Source organism: Cinclus cinclus, chromosome 8, assembly GCF_963662255.1.
Source record: "Cinclus cinclus chromosome 8, bCinCin1.1, whole genome shotgun sequence".
Taxonomy (NCBI): Eukaryota; Metazoa; Chordata; class Aves; order Passeriformes; family Cinclidae; genus Cinclus; species Cinclus cinclus.
Genome location: NC_085053.1, coordinates 2,150,038 through 2,173,585, shown reverse-complemented (window position 1 = coordinate 2,173,585; position 23,548 = coordinate 2,150,038). Strand labels below are relative to the sequence as shown.

General features: G+C 51.7%; 1 protein-coding gene across 5 annotated transcripts in view; it reads left to right on the top strand.

The window, feature by feature from the left end:
• PBX1 (PBX homeobox 1) overlaps positions 1 to 23,548 on the top strand; it is a 128,949-nt gene that overhangs the window by 12,614 nt on the left and 92,787 nt on the right. The gene's annotated exons all lie outside the window — the stretch shown is intronic.

Sequence of the window (23,548 nt, the reverse complement as noted above, 5' to 3'; positions counted from 1 at the left end):
CCGAGGAGCAATTCCCTGATTTACGCTTTCGGCGATGTGAAATGAAACAGTCTGAAGCGCTTCGCTCAGCGAGCTCTTAGGAGACCACTTCTTCCTCCCTGCTTCATGCAGATTTTTCCAAAGAGGCTGTTTCTTGGCTCCAATGCTGGGTGGACGGAGGTGGCTGGGAGGCATGGACCCTTAAATGCATCTGGAGGTACAAAGCATCCAGTGTGGGAGCAGGGAGCAAGCGGCAAGCTCACTCCAAAGCCCCGGTGCAATTCTGTCCCCAAGTGGCTGAAAAGGTCATTTAGCACAAGAGCAAACTTTTTTTTTTTTTTTTTTTTTTTTTTTTACTCCTTCAAATAGTCAAATTAACATCCTTCCTCTGCCACAGGAGCTGCAGGAGGGAACATCCTGAGCAGGATTATAGGTAGGAGCGCCTGGGCCTGGGCTGTTCCTCTCCCGAAGGTCCCTCGCTGCTATTTGCACATCCCAGTGTCTGACTGCAGCTGGCATTTCCCCTGTTTGCTGGAATTTACTTTCTGCCTGGCAAGGGCATTGGGTAACATTTGCACACCTGGGCTGCTTAAGCTGTGGAGGGGCTGGGGGGATGTGTTGGAGAAGGTCAGGGGTCTCTGCTTTCCTTATGGGCAGGAGGGAGCAGGGAGAGCAGCTGCTGGTACTGTGTCCTCTCCAGAGGCAGCAAGCAGGAGGGGAAAAATGGTGTCATGTAATGTCACGATATCTGTGCAGCCATCTGGGCCTGCTCTGATGTTGGGTGGCTGCAGGGCTGGCCCTGGTTCTCGAGAGCTCAGATCCTGCTCGGTTTCCTCTTGTGGATGGATCATTTGGGCAGTGGGTGCCTGGCTGGTTTGTACTGTGGTGGAGGGGGCTGTGTTCCCTTTTGGATAGGATTGCAGTGCATGTCCAGCAGGTGCAGAGCCCAGGTGGGAGCTTTCCTTAGAGATAACTCTTCTGCATCCAGGTCTAGGAAGTCATGGGATCTTCACTTGTGGGCTCTTGAGGGCAAGGATGTGCAGCAGCACGATGGCATGGCTGGAGCTTTAGGGAGACTGTCCCAAGGGCAGACTGGAATTGTTTGCTGTGAAAAATTGACAACTAGTATGGAAGGTGGTGAGACAACAGAGGGTGGTGGTCAGGGAAGTCCCTGGTCTTTCCACATGTCCTGAGGCAATGGCAAAGTCCACATGGGTAGAAGGACAGATTTTTATTTCCCTTTTTCTGGTGTGTTTGGTTATGCCTTGCAGGGGTCCTTTTGCAAAGGCAGCATATCCAGGGGTCTGAGAGTGTCAGGGGCCAGGATGGGAAGTGAAGCCCATGGTGTCACAGTGCTCTAAGACTCCATTGGGAGCAGTGGGCACGGCCGGTGGAGTATGCCAGTGCTGCAGGCAAGGGCAACCAGTGGACCTGCTGCATCATCCTGGGCTGGGGTTGGGAAAAGAGCTGTGCAATTAGGAGAGGTCCCTGCGGTTTGTGTTTGAAAAAAGCTCCATTAGGGTAATTTTTAAGCTGCTGTTTAATCAGAAGGCTGTCTGCTAATAGAGAGGGAAACACTGGATGGGTCTGTGGTTGTGCTGCATCCCCTCTTCCTGGCTCCTTTTGCTTTTTTTTTAAATAGCTTTTGCTTCACCCTTTGGGAATGCTACCCCAGAGGCACCCAGATGCTCATCAGCACCATTGGGCAGCGCTTTCCAAGGATTTCCTTGGCCCCTTGCCTATTGTGTGTAGCTGTATCCTGCTGACTTCCTCTTGCTGCATCTCCTCCCTGTGCACAGGCTCCAGTGCTGGGTCTGACCCTGGGCAGCCATTGCCCTTGCCCTTCCCAAGGGAAGCCAGTCCTGATGGCTCCATGGAGGGCTCCTAAGCGTCGGCAAGGAACACGGAGGAGACCTGAATGAAGAACAAATGAGAACCATATAGAGACAAATGGGAATCAGATTTAGGAAGCAGACGAGACAACCCTTTGGAAGGGGCAGGGGGGAATGTTTGCTTTAATCAGTCTCCTTGGGTTTCAAGCAATAATAAAGCAAATTTGTTTTCTTTTACCTTCTCTTCCCCAGCCCCCACTTTTTCCCTCTGTTTCCTCTTCCTTGCCCTTCTCAAAACAGCCCTGGATTCAGCAGCACCAACATCTTCCCAAGCTCCCACTTTCTGCAAATAGGATTGCTGGCCAAGCCAGTCAACATCCGGTCTATTTTCCCCCCTCCTTCTGTCTGTTCACACTGGTGGGAGCTTGTTGCCTTGAGGCAGGCTACCTTGGCTGAGCTGCTGAGTGCAGGTCCCTCCCACCACCAGATGAACTTTGTGGACTTTCTTAAGCAAGCAGGGGAACAAACTCTTCCAAATGGGCTGTGGTTTTCTGCGTGGAGTCAATCTGCCCTGGCACACTCTGCTGTGTGCTTTACAGGCAGTCCCCAGGGACTGGCCATGCTTGGAGGAGATCAAAGTTTCTCTATCAGAGGTCTTGGGCAGTACCTCTGAGATGCTTGAGTGACCTCCTCACATGTGCTCCTCTGGGATGTGGTGGCAGCTTCAAGGGAGGATGCTGCTTTCCCAGACTGCACAGAAGGGTTGGCTCCCTGCAGAAATGTGCTTTCTTTGCCTTTTATTTTTCATTTTTCCCTGGTCATTGTCTTGGTGCAGAGCAGGTGGATCTTGGGAGGGCTGGGGCCGTGTGAAGCTGTGAGTCAGTGAGGCTGAGCGTTTGATCTGTTCCACTTTCTGGTTCCGGTGGTGAGTTATTACCTTCCCAAACAGAGAGGCCAGACTGGAGCTGGAATTAGTAGGTGCTGTGACCATTTCTGCAGCTCTCCTGTGCTGGGAGCCACAGAAGGGATGAGATTTCTCCCACCCTGAATGGGAATATGGGCCCTGCCTGCTGCTGAGTTGCCTGGCTGGGGAGATCTCACCAATGCCTTCTGCTGGGCTGCTGTGTTTGTTTTCCAGGTAGAGCTTTCTTGTGCAGAGTTGCTTTTCTATTTGCTGGTGTTTAGGTGAGGGACAAGGTGTCTTTGTGATCTTCAGCATGTTCCAGTATATTGCTTGCAGGTGCTCTCCTGGGTTTTGTAACCCACGTTGTCTGTCTTATATAGGATTCCCCATCCTGTAGAGTAAGCCCCCTCAGTCTGGTGGGATTTCCAGGGAAGGCTGGTGGTGAACGATCTCCAGTATGTCCCTGGGGTTCCCAACTGCTTGTGCCTAAGGCAAAGACTTCCAAGGTGGAGAACTGGTGTTCCCAGCCATCCTGTGGGGCTGGGGATCCCCTCTGGTGCTCAGTGGGTGATGCTGGTGCAGCATGGTGGGTGGTTTATTTGGGGCACCCTTCATCCCCAGTGCTCAGCAGGTCTCTCATGAGTGCTGTGGAGTTGCAGTCATTTTCCTGTCTGGCTTGGCACATCTTGTGCCAAGGCTCTGCTGATCAATAATCCTCGACGGAGGCTGTGTCCCATCCCAGGACATGCATCTTGGCTGCTGGGCAAGAGCCATTCAGGAGAAAAAGTGTGTGGTGGCTCTGCTGCCCAGGAGGGGCTGATTTGGCTAGTGTCTGTAAGACTGCCACAGGGCTTTCCAGCTGCAAACTGGTTTGGCTTAGCCCTGAAAAACAGAGTGAAGTAAAGGAACCAGGTGTGCCCTGTGGTGGCTTTTCCAGGTCCTGGAGGTCGGCACGAGGGAAATCACTTCTGCCCCAACACAGACTGAGCCTCCTCCCTTGCTCAGAGCAGCAGAAATCGTGGCTGTAAACCTTCACCCCGGTACATGACTGTGCTGTGGGCAGTGCTCTCTCTCAGCTCCTCCGAGTGGGTGCCAAGGGGAGCTCAGGGGTGCTTTGGTGCCCTGGCCCTGGCTGCATCCTAGAACTCCCTGCCCTGCACTGTATTTCATCTTCCCATGCTTCCAGAGAGGTCTGTGTGCAAAATACTTCATGTTGCTGCCAGCAAGCTTCCCTTTACCCGTGCCACGGTGGGGTTTTAAAAAAATTTTATTTTATTAGGAAATTCCCATTCGGTTGCTTTAAAAAGCAAGCCCTTGTGGCTGGCCCCTGGCCTGCCGCTAACAGATTTGTTTGAGAAAAGGCTGTGTTGGCATCCTGCTTTATTGAACATGCCTCCTGGGAAGGCGGTTTGAATATCCTTCTGTCTCCTCGGAGCAGGGAGCTCTCAGGACTGCCTGCCGCCATGGGGATGGGGAATGCTCTCCACTCCCTTTCCCTCCCACCCCTTCCCCTTGTTCAAGCCTCTTTTTTTTTTTTTTTTTTTTTCCTGAGGAGAGAGAGCGCTGTGCACAGGGCGTCCCGCTCCATGCAGCTTTTCTCTTTCCCCACGGAGTTCATCCAAAGTTCGTATCCAGACGATGAACAAAGTAGCTCAGACCTTTTCCTGACTCCTCACCCTTTGTCCTCATCACTTAGTGACAGACAGGAATCAAATGCCACAGACAGGCTGACGGGACAGGGCTGTGTGAAAGTCCTTGGAGAAGGAGGAGTGGAGCAGTGCTGGCTAGATGAGGGACTCGTGTTTAAACTCATCTCCCCCTCCCTGGGGAAAGACAAGAGCTACTTTTACTTTGAAGGGCAGAGGGGAGGTGCAGTGTTATATATATTTATATATATATATTTTTTTTTTCTGTCAGAAACCGGATAATTTTTTAGCGACAATAGACGTAGGGAAGGAGAACCGGATGGAGTTAGCCTCAGTGCTTAGCACTGGGTGTGCCTCCCTTTGGGAGGAGGGGAAGGAAGGGGCTACAGGCCATTATGGATCAGAGGGATGGAGGCTGCTGGCCTGCCTGCATCGCCTCTGCTGGAACAGCTTTGCCCCAGGGAGGGAGGGGGTGCATGGTGCTGCAGCCTGACTGTTCCTAAAGGCTAACTTGGTCTTTGTTTCCCCTGGCTTTGGAGCTCTCCTCTGGGAGCTGGGGTTTAGTGCTGGAGTAGTGTGTCCAGGCTGGTGTAGCTGGGCAGCTGCCCAGGGTGGGCTTTTCACTGCTGCCAAATCTAGGAAGGGACCAGACCTGGTGTTCTGGGTGCTCTGGAGACTTGCTTCATCCTGTCAGGAAGGGAAAGGAGCAATTTAGCTTGTTTGTTTGTTAGCACTTGTCTAACTCATTCAGCTGTCCGGACTGGGATGACTCCTGATAGGTATTTATCCCTCTTCCGATGTCCTCCCCAGAGTTCACTTTTTTTTTCCTTTTTTAATAAAAAGTAACAACGAAATAATGACAAGTCCCAGACAAGGAAATGGTGGAAGCACCTCATAGCAGAGATTATGTGGAGGCTTTTATCAAAGCTGGGTTGGCTGTAGCCCAAGTCTGGCAGAGTTTTGGAGGGTAGAACTCTCAAGCCTCCAGGGAGAGGAGGTCTCCACAAAATGCATGGTGTCCCTTTGTTCAGGGGTGTTCCTTATGAGGTCCTGTGATCCAGCAGATGTGCTGGTGCAGGAGCCACCCTCTTGTCAGGGAGATGTGAATGCATAAACCAGCTCCATGGTATGAGGCATGTGTATGTCACTGGGAGGGAGGGGAAACACTGCTGTCAGAAAAGGACTTTGAAAGGACTTTGAAAGCCCCAGGACTGTGTTCCTGTGTTTCCCAGGGAAGTGAGGCGACCACCTCCTTGTCCCCAGGCACAGCAGGTTGAGCCTTTATCCCAAGCCTGGCTGCAGCATTCCATATGCCTCTGGCTGCACTCCTCAAGCCCACACTTGTAGGGGGTCATCTTGGAGGCAGCAGGAAGGGGCTGGGGTGGTCCAGGTTTTGCCCTCTTTTGTTTGCTGATGTTGCAGAGCTTGCTGGTCTGGGCCCTGGCCAGCTTGGCTGACTCACAGGAATCCTCTCACGAGTCTCCTGCACCCTCCATTACCTGATCCGAGTGCTTCCTGGCGTGAAGGGAGCTGTGCATTTGTGCAGCTCGCCGCAGGCTGCTGCGGGCAGTGACCACAGCCTGGCTGTCCTGTCACCCTCTGCAGTGCTCGCTGCCATCAGCAGCGACCATCTTCCTGACCCCGCTGAGTCCCCAAGTGTGTCTACAGAGGCATTTGCTCTGCATGAGAGGTCAAAGGAAAGACCTCCTTGCTCGTTTAAGAAGTGTATGTGTGTGAGGGGGTGTCCCTGTGCCTCTTACTTGGTTTTCCTAGGGTTGCTGCCTTTCTGTTCATCAGTGCTACAAGTCAGACCTAGAGGAGAGACTGTGTAGCTATGAGAGCGCTTTTAGTATCCACGGGCTCCTTGCAGCATTCCCTGTCTCTGGTTAATGGCAGTGGGTCAGCAGGAGGTGACCACAGTCGAGTCAAAATTCCCACGTTTTGGTGCTGCAAATGCTGAGGTCCCTGTTGAGCAAAGGCGGGTGTGAGCCTCTTGCAAATCCCCTGGCTTGCAAGCTGGGGAGTCTCCTGGAGTTCCTGCCTTGCCAGTTGTGCTGTGAGGGTTTTTGCACGCAGCTTTGTCCTCTCAGGGAAGCGGCTGGGGCATGTTCCCATTGAAGCCGTACCCCTGTGAGGTGCTTGGGTTGGCAAAGTGCTGCTGTTGCATCAGGCTGGGCCGTGCCCAGTGAGCACGGGGGAAGGTTCTCATGCCTGTGGCAGGAGCATCGCTCAAAATAGTTCTATATTGTGGCTCCTCTGGGGGTTTGGGGAGGTTTGTGGCTTGTTTGCCTGCGCCGCCACGCATGAGTTTCTGTCCCGTGGGTCCTGCTGAGTTGCAGGATTTGGGTGTTTGGTGGCTTTCTGGCCTGTGGCTGCCAAGCTGTGCGTGATGTTGTGCAGGCAGTTTGTATCTTGTGTGAAGTTTGCAGGCACTTTGTGGAGACCTGGAGAGCAGGAAGGTGCTGGTTTGGTACGATCAGGGAGTCTCAGCCCCGCCGAACTAAGGAGCAAAGCTCTGTGTGTGTGCCAAGGGGCAGCCTGACCTGGTACAGTGGCAGGGAAGGCATTTTTGGGGTCATACGAGCCATGTCCAGGGACTCCCTGTTGTGCGACACGCGGCCACTGAAGGGCTTCACTTGAGTGATCCCTCAGAGAGGAGAGCTCTGGATGTCCCTGGGTGCCAGAGGAGTGGGAGCAGCCTTGTGCAGGACTGGAGGCTGGCGAAGCAGTGCTCTCTCTCCTGCCATAATGAGGTTATGCCTGTGGTGGGGTGCATTCCTATAGGACAGTGGATGAGGTTTAGGTCTCTCCTAGTCTGAGCTTCCCACTTGTGGGGCCTTGGTGCAACCTGTTGCTAAAAGAGGAAGATGATGTCCTGAAAATGCCCTCGGAGGTGACTTAAGCATTGAGGTTTTATCGCCTTTTCGGCAGAACTGGTAAAAATCAGCCACTTGTTGGAGGTTGTGGGCTCTCCCTTTGGCAAAAGTCTATGTGCATGGGTACAGAATGGATTTGGAGTATTGCAGGGGAGCACTGCTGCGTGCCTTGATAGATTCCCCATTCCACATGCCGGCGGGTGTCCCCCAAGGCGTGGGGTGGGTGGCTGAGCCAGCCCCGAGCTGAGCCCTGCTGCCGTGTCCCCTTGCCCGCTCTGGTGCTGGGCGGCAGAGCCTTTGTCAGCCGGCCGGGATCCCGCAGCGCTCAGCCGGCCTCCCCGAAGTGCCAGCGCTCGGCTCCTGGCCCCCCTGCTCGCCTCTGCCCCAGCATTTATCAGCAACCTCCCTTCCCTCCCAGCCGCCAAATTCTTTCTCCGTGCCGTCATCCTCCGGCCAGAAGCCGCCCGTCCCACTCTCTCTCTCTCCCTCCCTCCCTCCGAAACCAGCCCAGAACTGCTAGGCAAACATTTTGCCTGTTGTTATTACAGTATTCCCATCTGCATACTTAGTCATAAACCCCTTTTAATTCCAGCCTTTTTCTGGGGCGGGGTTAAGAGTTCAAACCCATCATTTTTCTTTTGGAGCTGGAGGCTTACAAAAGCAGCCCGTGGCGAGATTGTTCAGTAGGATGGGGCCGAGAGCGAGTTTAGGGAGAGGGACGGGGGGAGGGGATAGCACACAGCAGTACTGGCTGTGCAGCCCCTCATCCCCAGGGAAAGGCTTTGGGTGAGGGTCGTGTGGGGCTGGCTGGGGCAGGGGGTGCTCTCTGCTAGCCCCCCCTTTCCCCTTCCAGCAGCTCCAAGCCTGAGGTGGATGGGGCTGGCCCCTTGGTGGGGAGGTGTCAAATCATGCTGCTGCTGCTGGTCTTGCCTCCTTTGCTGGAGTCTTTGGATAATGGAATGCCAAAAGCTAAAAGGAGAGTTCCCGACTGTGCAGGGAGGGGAACAGCCCTGGATCTGTGCAGAGGTCTGTCCAGGAGAGCTTCCCGAGAACAGCTGGATGCTACTGATCCTTCAGTTATGCAAAGGATGCTGTCAGATTCCCTTTGCCCAGCTCTCCATGCCCTTACTTTAAAAGGCTGTGCCCTCCTCACTTGGGGCAGTGAGGGTCCTGCTCCACACGCTCTGGCTGCTGCTGTGCTCACCTGCCACCCTGTGCAGGCATCTCCAGGCTGGATGAGCCCAGATTATCTCTCCACGTCTCCCAAAAAACATTGGGGTCCATTGCTCGTGAGCCTACCTGGACTTACTAGGTGGCTGCAGTAACAGTTCCCTATTGCCTTTGGGGTGTGGCTGCTTTTAATTCCCTCTGTGGCAAGGGTTCCTAGGTGCTGGCACTGCCCATCAGCCCAATGCTACCCCATGGTAAGGAACTGCTGCCCTCCATCTGCTCCCCTGTGATCTGGGAGGTGTGGGTGAGGCAGAGAGCTCCTAAGGTCTGTGATTAATTCCCAGGCAAGGTTTGGTGCCTGCATCCGGGACCTCTAGACTGGCTGCTGACCTGGGTCTGGTGGGAGATAATCCCTCCTTCCTCTTGCCTGTTGCAGATGCTGCATCCCTGTGGGATGGGGTATGGACCAGTTACCTGTTTGGAGCTTGAGAGGCATTGGCATCTCCCTGTCTTTGGGCAGGATGAGGTCTTTCCCTTCCCCCCTCCAAATTAAAAGGTCTCAAGGAGGAAAAAAATAAGAATGTGCATCTGGGTTGACAGAAATGTTATACAGATTTTTGCAGCTCAATTTCCCAACATGTTTCAGTAAAGAAAAAAATCTCCTGCTTTGCTTTTGAGAAGTGTTAAAAAAAGATGGAGACAACTCATATTTATGTATTTGAAATAAAGCCTTTGCCTTCTTTATTAGAAAATTTGAAATTTTCTGAAATTTGACTTCACTTTCAAATTACAAATACCTTTAGTGAAAAATCCAGCTCTCAAGTGATGCTGTTTAAAAAAAAAAAGCCCTGAAAGAACAGGTATTTGGGCAGTTCTGTTGGAAAGTTGTTCAAAGGCAGGAATGCAGAAACAGCTTCCACTTCTCTGCATATCCCACCCATTCCATCTGTGGTTGTTACCCCACATGGACTATGTGACGGCTTCTCATTGTAGTTTTCCCAACCTCTCCACTGGTTTTCTTAGGTGGAGGGTTTTATCTGTGACACTGTGGATATTGAACAGCCACAGGAAAATAATCTAAACAACATGCTCTGTATTTTAACAGATCAGGTAGGAGCTTTCTTAAAAAGCACTGTGATCTTGCAGCTGTACCCAGCTGGTGGATCCCTGGCAGGATGAGTGGTCCATATTTGCATCTGAATTATCTTTACTGCCTGATCCCCGAAACTGCACTTCTAGTTGGAGAGGTTTTAATTTTTTTTTTCTACCTGGGTGCTGAATGGTTATTAAGCTGCTGTAGAGGGAAGGGAGCTTGTCACTCAAGAAAGTCGGTTTTAGTCCCCATTAGTCTCGGAGGCATTCATTCTGCTGGCCTGAGCACTTGGGTCTCTTCATGTGATAAGCCTCAGTAGGTGTTAGATCTGCGCTTTTCTCTTTGCAAGTGCAAGGGTGGAAGGAGAAAGGTCCCGCTGTGAGCCAGAGCCTCTGGTGAGCCTTTCCGAACGCCTGTGCCTGCGTGGGGAGCAGGAGGGAGGGTTGCCACGGCTCCTTCCAGCTGCCAGCGTGCCCGGGATTGTGTGCTCCTCGGACTGTGTGCTCGGAGCGCGGGGCTCTGCCTACCTGCCCTCGGCGTGCCTGGCAAGCCACGGCTTGCAAGGCATGGCAGGTCCTGCACACACAGCCTGCCTGGCTCGCTGCAGCCTCCTCCAGCTTCGGAGGGGATTTGGCTCACAGCCAGCCACTCACCCATTCTTGGCCTTTCTTAAGGGGTGCTGCTCTGTCCCCGCTGCCACACGGAGTTTTGGGAAGCAGCTTTCTTCTCCGCAAGCAGCGCTGAGCTGTGCTGGCTGCTCGGAGGTGCCAGAGGAGAGGCTCTGCAAGGTGCACGCAGCATTTATTAGACCTGTTTAACAGGAAGCTTACATCTCAAAAAAGGACTGGCTGGGCTGCCTTGTGTGGGGCAGGACAGCGGCTCGGCCCTTGTGCAGGAGCCAAAAGAGGTGTAGGTTTGGTTTCTGGGCATGCCGTGCTGTTGAGTGATGCTGGTCAGGTCACTGTGCTCCCTTGCTGGCCTGCCTGTGTGGCAGGGACATCTGTATGTGCAGATCTTACAGCTCTTTGATCGATTAAAGCAGCTCGGGTTGTTGCAGAGGAGGGAGCCTGCCTGTTGTCCTCTGCCTGCAGCCTTGCCCCATACAGTGAGGGTTTTCTGGCAGGAGGGGAGCACTGGTGGAGTTGGTTTTGAGTGCTCTTCAGGGAAGTGCAGACCACTGATCCCATAGGTGTTTGAAACCTTTTCTTTCTTCCACATCTCCATCCTCAAGGTAGATGCATCCTCAGGATTTGGATACTTGTGGGTGTTGCTCCCTGCAGGTGCCACCAGGGATGTTGCAACACCATGTCCTGCCTCGTGCACAGAGCTGCTCCAGCGGGAGGGGAGCTGCTGCATGGAAGGGCACTGGGGTTACATGATCTGTGTTTGAAGATTTCATTAAATCAGGATTAATTTAGAGCTGTTTCTGTGTGCAGTTTCACCTTCTGCAAACGGGCACCTTGCCTGTGCCAGGAATTGGAAACGTGGAATATGCACGCTCCTCCTCTTCCTGTCTTCTTTTATTTGGAAATGAGAGAGCTTGTGAGTTTTTTCCCCCACCCTGTGCTCACCTGTGCCTTTTGCCTTTCTGCTGCCCAGTGCCTTAATTACAGCTGAGGAAATAACGTGCTGGTAAGTGTTGGGAGAGGTTGGCCCTGCCACATGCCAGCCCTGGGACGTGGACGCGCCATCCTGGCTCCAGCTCCCTCCCGACCACGAGCACGTTTCCATCGCTGCTCCTTCAGGCTCTCTCCCTCTCTCCTTAACGTGCTGCTTGTGTAATTGTTGGCTGTTTGTCCGCTAATGATTATAAATTAGCGGCCGAGTGTATAAAAAGTTAATGAAGTTCTGTTGGTGGAACCATTACGCCTTCCCAGGCTGGCACGTACAGGTCGGCCGAGCCGGTAAGAAAAGCCAGACACCGAGTCCGGCCTTTCAGGGGATCAGGTTTCAGCTCGCTTGCTCTTTCCTGCTGTGTTTTTTCTTGCTGGATGGAGCCAAAGTTGAGGGCTGGGAATGCCAAAAGGTGGCAGGTGATATTTTCTCTGCTGTGGGGTGAAAAAAATCACCACAGTGCTTGGATTTCTCCTGCCGTCACCTATTTCCAGCCACGGTCCCAAGGGCACATCCTCTACTTGTCTCCTTTCTGGCTATTTCAGGACAGGGGTCTGAGGATTCCCTGGACTCCTCAGATTTCTGCACATGGGCTTCTTGGGTTGAACCCAAATATCTCAGACCCCTTCAGCCTCTGCTGCTTTGCTTCTTGAGCATCTAACCATGATGTGGCAGTAACAGCTTCTTCTATCACAGAGCTCACGTACAAGGTGTAGAATGGGTGTTGGAGGGGATGGCATGATCATACAGGTATAAATCTACCTGCTGTAAGCTGCCCACCCCCTTAGTTTTTTTTTTTTTTTTTCCCTCAACACTCAGAACTTGGCAGGACTTTAACTGTGTGCCCTGACATTTCTCTGGGTGGAGGCAGGCTTGGCATAGGGCTTGCTAAAGTGAGCAGAGTGGCTTAGGGAAAAAGGTGGTGATAAAAAATGAAGGCGTCCTCGATGCTGTGGTGAGATTTTTGGAGGTGTTTCTTGGGCTCTGGCACCCCTTGTCTGAAAGAGCTGTGGAAACTTGGCGGTAGGGCTGTCTTGTGTCATCCTCATGAAAATTCAGTTGAACTGGGAGCAGATAATCGTCTGCTCAACAGGTCTCTGAGGAGCCCACACAACATTTTGGCAGCCAAACCCTGGAGAGTGGCTGCCAGCCCCAAGAGCTGCAGGCTAGGGGTTCCCTCTGGTCATTCCTCAGTGGAACTTTTCCTGGGCAGTGGCTGCTGCTGAGTGGGAACAGGGGGAAAATGCAGCTCATACAGCTCCTTGGAGACAGAACAACGTCTGCAGGGTCAGAGAGATGGTGGCATCCCGCAGTAGGTGCATGACCTGTGGCATGGCTGTGCCATGTGGTGCCTGAGTGCCTTGGAGAAGGTGCCATCTTTTCTACCAGACTCTGGTTTATTCCCAGATGAGATGATCTGTGCTCTTATGGTGCCGAAAGTGTGATCACCAGTCCCCTGGCCTTCTTCCAGGCTGAGCAATCACTTTCAGCATCCATTATTTTTCCCCTGCTGGGCTGTGCTCAGCAGGGCTCCTTCCTGGGCCCGGTGGACTTCCCTCTTCCTTCTCCCAAGGAATGTGGTTGCAAGGGTGCTGGAAGGATGGCAGGAGGAACGTGAGCCTTGCCAGGCCTCCAAGGGGTGTTTTGGGATGGGCTGGAGCCACGGGCCAAGCTGCCAGTGCTGATAGCCAGCGCAGGGCTGGGGAGAAGCTCCATGCAGTCAGCAGCATCTTTCCCTTTGACTTGGCCAGGGCTCAGATAGGCCCCTAGATTTTGGGAAGGACTCAGTGAACCTGTGGGTCCAGCTGCTGGCACGGGGATTAGCGGCAGGAGGTATGGGTGAGATCTGGAGCTGAGAGTGGTGTGGCAGCAGCCGGGTGGTCTTGGGCACGTGGTGGGGATTATGGGCAGGAGTCCTGCTGCTGGCCGGCTCTTTGGGGCTGGGCTGGGGATTTGGGGGTCTGCACGTCCCTCCCTTGGCAGAGGAGACCCACGGATCTCTGGGTTTGGGTGGAAAATGCTCCTCCTGTAGCGGAGACAAGAGCCGGGAGCTGGCAGTGGTGAGGAGGGGTGACCGGGGGAGCCCCCAGCCCCTACTCCCGGGCCCTGCCTCTGCCCAGGGCTGCTTTTCGGGGGCGCAGGCATTCCAGGAATTTGTAAGGAATTAGGGAGCGGGTGGGGAAGAGCGGGAAGACTCCTGCAACATGAACCATCTGGCCTCTTCAGTCTCTGCGCACGGCAGTGTCTGGGATAAAGGAACTGATCGAAAACAGACATTGTTTGAGACAATAAAACCGTATTACACGTTAATGAGAAAATACATTGGAGAGCCGAGGGCCTGGGGCAAGCTGGGTGTTCTCTTCCCTCTCCCCTCGACCCGTGCATGGCGTGGTGCTGTGCTGCCCACAGGCAGTGGCAGCTCCTTTTCCTCTGCCGTGGGTTTGCTCAGCAAGCCAGAGTGCTGCGAGGCGTTTAGGCAAGGGTTTAGGCAAGGCTTGGCTGGGGTGCGCTGCCCCTGCGTGTCCCTGTCATGGAGGGGAAAGCATGATCCCAGCAGGAAGGCAAAAAGCCACCGTGCCAGCAGTGCACGGTCCAGAGGAGCTCCGTTTGCACCTCCTTCACTCCCAGGTGCCTCAGGCTCCTGCAGTTCTTCTCTCGCAGTAAATGGAGTGGGTTAGGGCTTGTTCCCTGGCACAGCCTGCCTCCCATCTACCTGGCACTGCACTCTCTGAGTGCTGTAGAGAGCTTGGCAGCCCGTGCCTGGCCCTGCTGAACTCGCAGTCTCAGGGAGCTTAGGGCTGTGCTGGTCATTAGATCCTGCAGCCCCTGATTTCCTTCCTGCTCTTCATCAGCTCGTGCCTTTTCCTGTGGGGTGGGCAGTCACTCTCTGCCTTGGGATGTGGGGGCTCACTTGAGTGTCCATGGCTTAGCAGAACCCCTGTCAGGTTCCCTTCTCACCCTTCAGATCCCCTGCTGGAGCTGGGCATGGGTTTTTGCATGTCCTGTGCTCCACGTCCCCTTCCGTGAGAGAGTTAGGTACCCTTGGGAAAAAAGCCAGGATGGATCCTCACCTGGAGGAAGCTGCTCATCCTGGCCAGTGGCTGGGTTTTCAAGCTTCCTGCCACCCTCAGCTATTTTTTTCTTTTTTTTTGCATCCTAGTAATAGCCAAAATTTATAAAAGAGAAACAAGGGTTTTGAAGGTGGGGATGGAGAAGCAGAGGGGTTGTGGCGGTGTGCTATGTCTGGAGTCTGTACCTCCCAGCCGAACTTTTTTGGAGATCTTTCTTCACCTCAGGCAGGAGCGGGGAAGCTGATGGTCCATGACAAAGGCCCCTTTTCTTCTCAGGGCTGGTGTTTTCATAGTGTCGGGTTACATTCCCCTCACTTTGGGGGTGGCTGGGAAGGGGGCATTGATAGAACCTGACACAGCTACATGATGTAATGTTATTTTTTTGGTACCAAAACGAGGCCATTTTTCACTCAAGGTTAGCAGAATTTATGTCAAGCCCTGCTGGAGGGAGGGAGCCCGGGCTGGGGATACAGAATGGGGTATCTGACCCAGTCCTGCACCCCGACACCCCCTTTAGCCCTAGCACAAATGCCACTGCAGAGGTAGCAAGGACATCACCCCCAGACTTTTCCCCACTCCCCCTACCCTTTGCCTCGTGCTTGAGCTAAAATATTTTAATTAAAACGGATTCTGCTGGGAGCATGGAGCCAGGGAAGCCCGCTGCAGACCCTGCTTTTGGTCACTGGGCCCTCAACATCTGTTTCCTATTGAAAGCTCCTTTGGAAAGGAGAGCTGGCCCCTCCTCCCATCCCCAGTTTCAGTCCCTTTGGAGACCAACATGCAGCCCAGCTTTCTAAGGGTTTGTCCCCCCTCCCAGCCTTCTTCCAGCTCAGCCTAGCTAAAGTTTTGCTTAAAAGAAAATAAACAAGCAGAGTTGATTGCGGGCAGCAGGGAGGGTCATGTCCTGTTGCATGTGGGAGGCATCACCAGTGTGATCCCCCTGGGAGTGAAGATGGGGTCTCTGCCCTCACCCAGCAAGGAGGGGGAAAAAAAATCAGTAGCTTTGATGCTGTAGGGCTGAAAAAGTAGGGTTGGTTGTGGGGATGTGCATGGGAAAAGCTGTTTGTGTTCTGTGAGCAAGAGCTCTGCCTGTTTTTCCTGCTGGGAGCCAGTGATGCCACTGGTGTGAGAATTTTTCCCTGTTTGTGTGGTGCCTGCCCTAGTGATTTTGGTTTGCATTTTGGACACCAGTTAAGCTTTCTGTTTGCCTTTTCCCACTGAGATGGTCCCTAGATGTGGGGAGGTCTGGAGCAGCTGTGGTCTGGGTGGGAAGATGTTAGGAAGAACCACCCCAAGAAGGTGCAGTGCTTGTTTGTGGGCCCAGCTGGGATGAGGTCTCCTGTTCCTCAGTACCATCACTGCAGTCTTCCAGCAGTATGTTAAAATTGTTGATGTTTTGGGAGAGGCAGCTCCTATGGAGAAATGTGTCTGTGTGAATTGTGGGGAAACTGGTGCACATAGGGGAGGGAGCACTTGGACCCCCATATGTAGGACCATGATGTGGTATCAGTGGCCATCTGTTTTGGCCCGTGCGTGGCTTGGAAAGGCAGAGCTTGGGCCACCTCATGCTGAACTGTCAGGAAGGCTGAGGCTGTGTCAGCACTGTTGTGCTCAAGAGACTGCTGAGATGTGGTGGACTTGGTGCAGCATAAGAAGGAAGAAAGTCACCAAGACTTTTCCAGAGCTCAGTCAGAGATGGTCATGGGTCTGTAACCCCTAATGATGTACTGATAAAGACACTGCAGGGGTATGGGATTTGAATGGATTTGTTGGTGCTGAGGCTATTTGCTTTAGTTATTTTTAGATCTGGCCAGTTTGTAGTCTGGATTCTCTTCTCCTTGACCTCCCTTCAGTCTCCCAAGCAAAAACACGCTGGGCTGGGGCCTGTGGGAGCTGTCAAGGCAAGGTCTGTCTGGAGGAGCTGCACCCCTTGTGAGACGGTGCCATGTTCCCAGCATGGCTGGGATGGGGTTCAGCAGAGGGACAGGAGATGGGTGGGTCGGAGAAGGGAGGTCAGAGGACCATGGTTCCAGGAAGGTCACTGCACTGCCGGCGTTCACCCTTGAAAGCCGGAGGTTGCAGGCATGGCCAGATGTGGAGAGGTCAACCCAGTGCCCTCCTGCACCGGGAGACGAGAGGTTCCTCCCTGGCCATTTTAGTGGAGTGCTGCCGCCATTTGGAAGCGTGGGAGAAGGGCCTGAAGATGATTGGAAAACTAGAGGGGAAAAAATATAAACCTGTAGCCTGTGAGAGCTGATTCTCACCACATTAAAGGGTTTTAGAGAAGGTTGTTTCTCTTCCCTTTCCTGGAACTTTTTCCTGACCTCTTTCAAATTGAAAGGCTTTATCAAATGTTACTGGTTTTGATTTTTTTGTGATTGTTGCTTTTGGCTTGAAAGGCAGGAAGCCAACAAAAGCAGTTTGTGCTGTGCTGACTGCCATAACCCCCTCTCCCCAAGACAGTGGATGCTTTCCAGTGTCCACATGAGTGCAGTGTTCTGGTTGGGGTGGCAGGCCAGGGAGTCTGCTTGGGACTGAACAAATGCATCTGCTTGTTTAGGGAGACCTCCTGGTCCTTTTCTGGGGTGTTGCTGACCTCCTTACAAAATGCCTGGATGTAGGTAGTACCCAGTTATATGGTGACTGAAGGGAGATCTGGCTGAAATGGTGAGAGGAGCAAGTCTTGATTCCCTAGTGCCCTTCACAGCACAGGCTAGGTGCCTCTGACACTCTCCCGAAGGCAAAAGATGAGGCATGGACACCCTGTGACTTTGTCAGAACCATTCCCAGACAGGACGGGTAGGGACTTAAGCCCCTTGCCTGGGATTCCTGTTCCTATAGGCTACCATCCTGCACTCCCTTGCCCTGTATTTTATCTTCTTGGCGATAGTTTCCTGGCTGTGCTGCTCCTCTGATATCGAGACCAGCTGCTGCGTGAAGGCGCGCGCATGTGCGGGATGCAAAGGTTGTGCGTATGAATGAGTAAAAACTTGGAAAGAGCCTTAACACCGCCTTTATCTCATGGAAGAGGAATTTTTTGATGAAGACTCGCAAAATCATCCATCTTCCCCCTGTTGTTTTGGCAGTGGTGTTGCCCACGAGGATGCGTTCTACCCGTTCCGTAGGGACCTGCGGGGGTCTCTCCAGATGAGTGCGTAAAAGCCCCCAGGCTGCCTTTGCCGAGTTTGTTTTATGTCTTTGTTCTAATGAAAGTTGTGTGCCGCTTTCCATTTCCAAGCTGTTGCTGTGGTGGTGGTGGTTGCTCTCAGCAGCTGAAGAAAAGCTCTTGGTTGTTTCCTCCCGCCCCCCCTCCACCTTTGCATTAACATCTGGGCAAAGATAAATGCATATGTGGGCTGTTTTCACTTGCTTCGGTGTCTTCGCAGCTTTAATGAAAAGATCATTTCTGCCATGGAGGAGCAGCAGCCCGGATTGCAGCAGGGTTTGCTCCCCATCTCTCCCCAGACAGCAAGCGAGCAGCGTGTTGGGAACAAACTCTGCAAACTTGGCGCAGGCGGGGGGAGTGTAAGTGAAAGCTAATTGGAAGCAGCCCTGACTTGCACTCTGCTGGAGCTATTTACAATATCTTTCATGTGGTGACTTATTGAGTTATTCTCTCAAAGGGGAAAAAAAAAAAGCCCCTGCTTATTTATAGCAACGGTGGTAACCACTGATACATGAGCTGGCTTGGACATGGAAGCATCTGTCCTGAGCTTTGCCTGTTAATTCACATCTTTACCCCTGGATGCCTTGGAGCACCTATGCAAATATTGCTGTCTGCGAGTCCTGTTTGGGTACTGGAGACCTCTCAGGCTTTCCTTTTACGTTCTTCACCAAGGTCCTGTGTGGTTGTACCATCCCAGGCTGTTGTGTCCAGCACCCTTCATCTCCTGCTGTGCAATGCTGGTGCGTGGTGGTTTTCCATCCTCAGGTTAGCTGAGGTTGTGCAGTCTGAGCTGCTGGGGTGAGGCTGGTGCTTGGCATTGCCTCCAACTGGTTTTATCTTGGGGCTGGGGAGAAGAGAAGCTTGATGTTGGTTTCAGGAGGGAGGAACATGGGTGTCTTGCTCTGGGTTTTGGGTGCACGGTATTCTTGCAGGGAGCAGGGCTGGCCTAAATAGGTGTGAGGGGTGTCCTGGAGTCAGCCAGACAGAAAGGGTTCAGCTGGGGCCACGGATCTGTGCCATGGGGCTTCCTTGGACCCTGGTTGTTGCTCCCATTTTATCCAGATTCTGATGGAAATGGTTCCGGTTGGTGATCCTGACTCATCCCTGTACCTGTGCTGTATCCAGATCATGGGAATGTTACATTAGTCTGTGAAAGGCACACAGTGTGTGTGAAGTATCTGCCTGCCTGGAGATGCTTGTTTCACCTTCCACATCACCCTGGTTTCCCAGCAATTGGCTTCTGCCCCTGCTTCTCACTGATCTTGTTGTTATTTTTTTTTTTTTTTTAAGCCTGGCACTGATGCTTTTGATGTTCCCAGCCTCCTATCTCTGCACGGCTCCTGCAGTACCAGCCCCGTGCCTTTCATTACCGCATTAACAAACTCGAGTCGTGCCTAACGAGGACGCCTCATACGTTATGCTAATGATCAAGAGACATGTTAATGATATTTTAGAAGCCTAATTAGTGGAATATATAACTATATGCAATTTGGTAATGGACTGTGACAAGAAGTTGTTAAAAGGGGGCTTGACAAATCCAGTTGCATGTGGCCTCAGACAAACAGTTGCTGAGAATAGATGAAGAGGAGCTGGGTCTCTGCATGCGTGCGGGTGCTTGCGTCTCGCTTCCCCATGCGAAGGGGTGTGTTTCTTGGCGCCTGCGCTCGTCAGCCTGACTGACACAAGCTGGTTTCTTGGCTCTAAATTTCCTATTCTGCTTCTTGAACTGACGTGACCAAAGCTTCAATTTATGGGCACAGTAATTTTCTCTCTCCATCTGTCAATATCTGCACGCATACGTATAAAATACACTCTGTCTGTCTTCGCGGGGAGGCTGCGCTGAGCATGGCCAGAGCTGTGGCTCTTCACTACTTGGGAGGAGGCAGAGGAGTTGCCAGAGCAGATCTTGTGTGCTGTATGTGCCTCCTGAGCATCTCGTTTAGTAGCAGCTCTTCCTCAAGCTGTGCTTCAGGGTACATGACTGGTGGGCTATGGGAGAGACCCACAAGTTGTGGTAGGACTTGGGTCAAGCAGGTCCGGAAAGCACCACGTTTGATGTGAACTTTAGCAGGAGATGGGCTCCTTGGTTTCTCTTCCCTGAGCAGTGGAGAGAGTAGTCTGGCTGTGGAAGCCTCTCCATGGGCAATGCAGATGCTTCTCAGGTGGTTTTGGCTGATGTGCTTTGTGCAAGCTTTGAAAGCTGGTTGTCTGGTTCAAGGCCAGCGGTGAGTGTTTGGAAATCCAATGTTCAGTCTTGGCTGGACCAGAGGTAGTTTGAACCTTTAAAAAAAGCCCGTCTGGATATAGTCTTGAAGAAGTGCCAGCTGGAGGGTTTGATTTGGTGGCATCTCTGAGAACTGGTTTATGGGGTCTGTCCGGTGGGGATGTGAAAACCACAAATCTGTGTCTCGTGTTTCCCGCGTCATGGATGGGAGCAGAGATGACCAATCCCATTTCAGACTTCCTGAGGTTGCAGGCTGCTTCTTTGTGTGTTGGACATCTCTTCTGCTTAGCTAAAAAGGAGCTGCCTTCCCGCTTCCCATGGGAGAGGCAAAACCTGGTTTCTTCTCTTCTAGGCTCTGCTCCATCACTGCCATATGACAAAACTTTTGTTGCTATTGTGCTGAAGCCTGTGGTGTGGGGGAGAGGTGACTGTCCTTGTCTGACAGCAATGGGGGCAAAGGGTTAATGGTATTAATTCCCATCGCTTATGAAACAGTGCCAATTATTAGATCTTATTTCATGATACCGAGCCTAATTTTTGTCTGTCCTTAATGACTTCCCAGTTTTCCCAGCTGTATCCTGAGACCTGCACCGTTTCATTACTTTGAGCCTCTTCACATGTATGAGTTATGTACCTGCCCTAAAATCAAGACTTTAATAAGATTAAATTCCCATTAAAACTCTCACTTTCCTATTACATTAATATGTGTGCTGTGCCTCTCTCTGGAAGGAGGTGCTGAACTGAAGGGACAGAGAAGGTATGTGCGTGGCCTTTCAGAGCGTTTCCAAGTGGAGAGGGCTGGGTGAGGGGAGTGGGATCACATGTCCTGCTCTGAGTTGGGGCGTGCTCCCATCCCAGGTGCCTCTGTGGTCTGGGGGGACGCTGCTTGTTCCATCCAGATGGATCTGTGATGGGAATCTGACCCCAGAGCATCTTACTGCCAATGGGACTGCCTGAAACATTTGAATCGAGAATTTGCAACTGCTTTGAAGCTCAGAGAACTTTCATCCCGTTGATTTTTCTTCTCCCTTTAAAATACATTTCTTTAAAAAGATGTTAAATTTCTTTTACTTATTTGGTTTCTTTTCCCCCTGCTAATAACTAAATTATAATGAGGCTCCCAGTGGGATTTAAAAATATTAAGAAAAAAAAGAAAAAACACATAAAATCCCTGCAGAAATTATCCCCCCCCCCCCCCCCCTTTTTTTTTTTATTCTTTCCAGTGCAATCCGTTCTGCATAATAGCTCTTTGTCTTGCTGGCACATAGGCACGGGGGAGGCCAGGAGCTGTGGCGACACAGCGGTGGCGTGCAGAACGGTTCCGTGCCGTCCTCGGCCAAATGGCACAAAGTTCCCTTTGGGGGAACAGTGCAAATCTGCACCCCCGGGCAGCCAGGGGGGTTTTGTGCCCTGGTACCACCCTGCCTAGTCCATGCAGGGGCTCAGATGAGCTCACCTCGCCCAACATTGCTGCCATGAGACAGGTATAATAAAGCAGGAGAATCTTTACACTCCACGATTTCATTCCACGGATCAAAGATCAAAGCAGAGGAATACACAGTGACCATAAAATTAACTGCTTTTTCAATTTTATAATGCTTTCGGTGATAAAGAATCATATAAATTTAATATTAATTAAACACTTAGCTTTTAACCTCCTCTTGCATCTACTTTTGGCTCCTTGTTGGGGAAAAATTAATTTGGCATCTTAAATCTTGCGTTACTAAATGCTTTGACAGGGGGTTTCAAAAGCACTTAGAACTCGAGCAAGATGTATTTGCTCCATTCGTCCTTCCACTCACCTAATTGAAAATCTTAGAGGGGAAAGGGAGGGGGCAGGGAAGAAGAAAGGGGAAAAGTACCATTTTATGGGTTTGTTTCTTGAAAGATAAAAAAAAGGGGGGAAGGAAAAAGGCATAACTTATAGCTGCTCTTACGTTTTTGGCTTTAATTCAATTGCCGTCACACTTAACACCTTGCAAAATGGAAGCAATTGATCTCCTATTGCAGATGGCCTATTGATCAGGAGCTGCCGCTGGCTCCCGTGGCTTCCTTCCCTCCATCCCCAAATTCTCCTTTGCAGAAACCTCCCCGTGCGGCACTGGGGTTGTGTGGGCAAGACATAAACATGAGTCCGTGCCTCTCCCTGCCTCCCAGTGTGGGAACGTGTATGATCAGCTCCCGACCATCACAACGTGTCTGCCTTTGGGGGAGAGCCCAGCAAGTGGCTTTTTAGTGGCAAACGGCAACACTACATGAATGTGTGAGGAATGAATTGCAAAATACTACCCTCACGATCCAAACCGGAAAGATTCAGTGGGAGGAAAGCCCTTGGAAATCAGTAATGTTGCAAAAGACCTAAGGAGCACAGCGGAGAGCAAATTAGATGTGTTACTTGCAGTGTGGTTTGGCAAAAAGGGTAGCAGTGGGCTTTCTGGGCTGCAGAGGCCACACTTGATAGAGCAGGAGAGATCTTAGTTCCTTTTCCTTACTGGGTATGGCATGTGTCTCCAGACATCTTATTAATGCAATGGTACTGGTGAAATGAAGGGAGTTTCAAGAACTCCAGATGTGTGGAATCGGAGCTAGGAAGTTACTGAGAGCAATTCTTCCTTCCTGGTGGAGCTTCAGTAATTTCTGTGGCAGAGCAGGAGACCCAGCAGCAGCCACTCTCCATGGGGATGTTAGGTGCTTGCACACAGTGGGAAACACCTGATTCAAGAGCAACCAAGAAAATCAATTAATGAGCAACAGGATGTTGAGTAGAAGCTTATTCGATGAATAATGTTTTACCTGTTTGTACTGATTCTTTGCACAGCACCAGAGTTTCATAGGATTTTTTTGTGAAAACAAAAAGACCTTCTACAGCAATCCCTCTCATGGTCTTGACTGCAGATTATGGAGAGCCTCTGAGTGCACATTCATGGAGCTGCACAAGCGTGATGCACTAGTTGCTACCTATTTGGGATTCTTCATCTGAGTTTGAACACAAAATTCCCCCTTGATTTTGGGGATGCTTAAAGAATTTTTTTTCCCCAAGAAAGCAGCTCCCCTCTTGCCGAGTTCAAGGAGCAAATACTGCTGCTTTGCTTCTCCCTGGATGACCTTAAGCAGGGCGTGTCAGATGGTGAGGAATTATTGAATGAGTACCATAGATCTATCCCTGGACTAGGAACTGGGCAGTGAAATTCTGAATGGACATGGAATGAATTGAAGAATGGGGCCAGAAACAGGGTCTGAGTACAATTGCAAGGGATTATACTGTGGGGGACAGAAGCTGTGAGGGGCTGGAGATATTTTGCAGCACACTGTGGTTGGCACTGTTCTACATAGCTCCTCTTCTGTGTCAAGATCCCAATTCCTGGAACGGTTCATTTTAAACTGGGGAAATGGAGGGAAGCAGAATAACCTGGTGCAGACCACCATAGGCATATCCCAGGCCGATGGTCTGTTACTTTCTTTTTCTTCTTTCTTTTATTACTAAATTTCTTTGTGTGTTTTCCCATCCCATTCTTGGCTGTTCATTTTTTAGAGGGGATCTCGTGCTTGATGCTGAGAACTATGTGGTCCAGCAGAGCAATCTAGGGACTCATCATTTAAAGTGGGCCAGGCTCTTTACTGGTGGCTCTGAGTTCAGATAACAAGGTAGGGCCAACAGGCTGTCTCCTCAGGCTTTTCAGGCTGTTGGAAAAGCCCCCTAAGTCATGGCACTGGTTCTTCGTGGACAAGCAATGCCCTCTCACCTCTTTCCCAAGCTGTACACCTTGGAGACCAGGAACTGCACCTCTTTCCCATGCTGGCTCCCTCAGTTCAGCCCTGGGAGAATGAGCTGTGCTGCGTGTGCAGTCTTTGCCTCATGGGGTCTCAGTGAAAGGGCTGACACTCGGACCCCATGTATCGATGGATTGATTTACTCTAAAAAATGTCTTTGGCTAGATGGAAGGCATTAATGGAGGACTGGGGAGTGTCGATG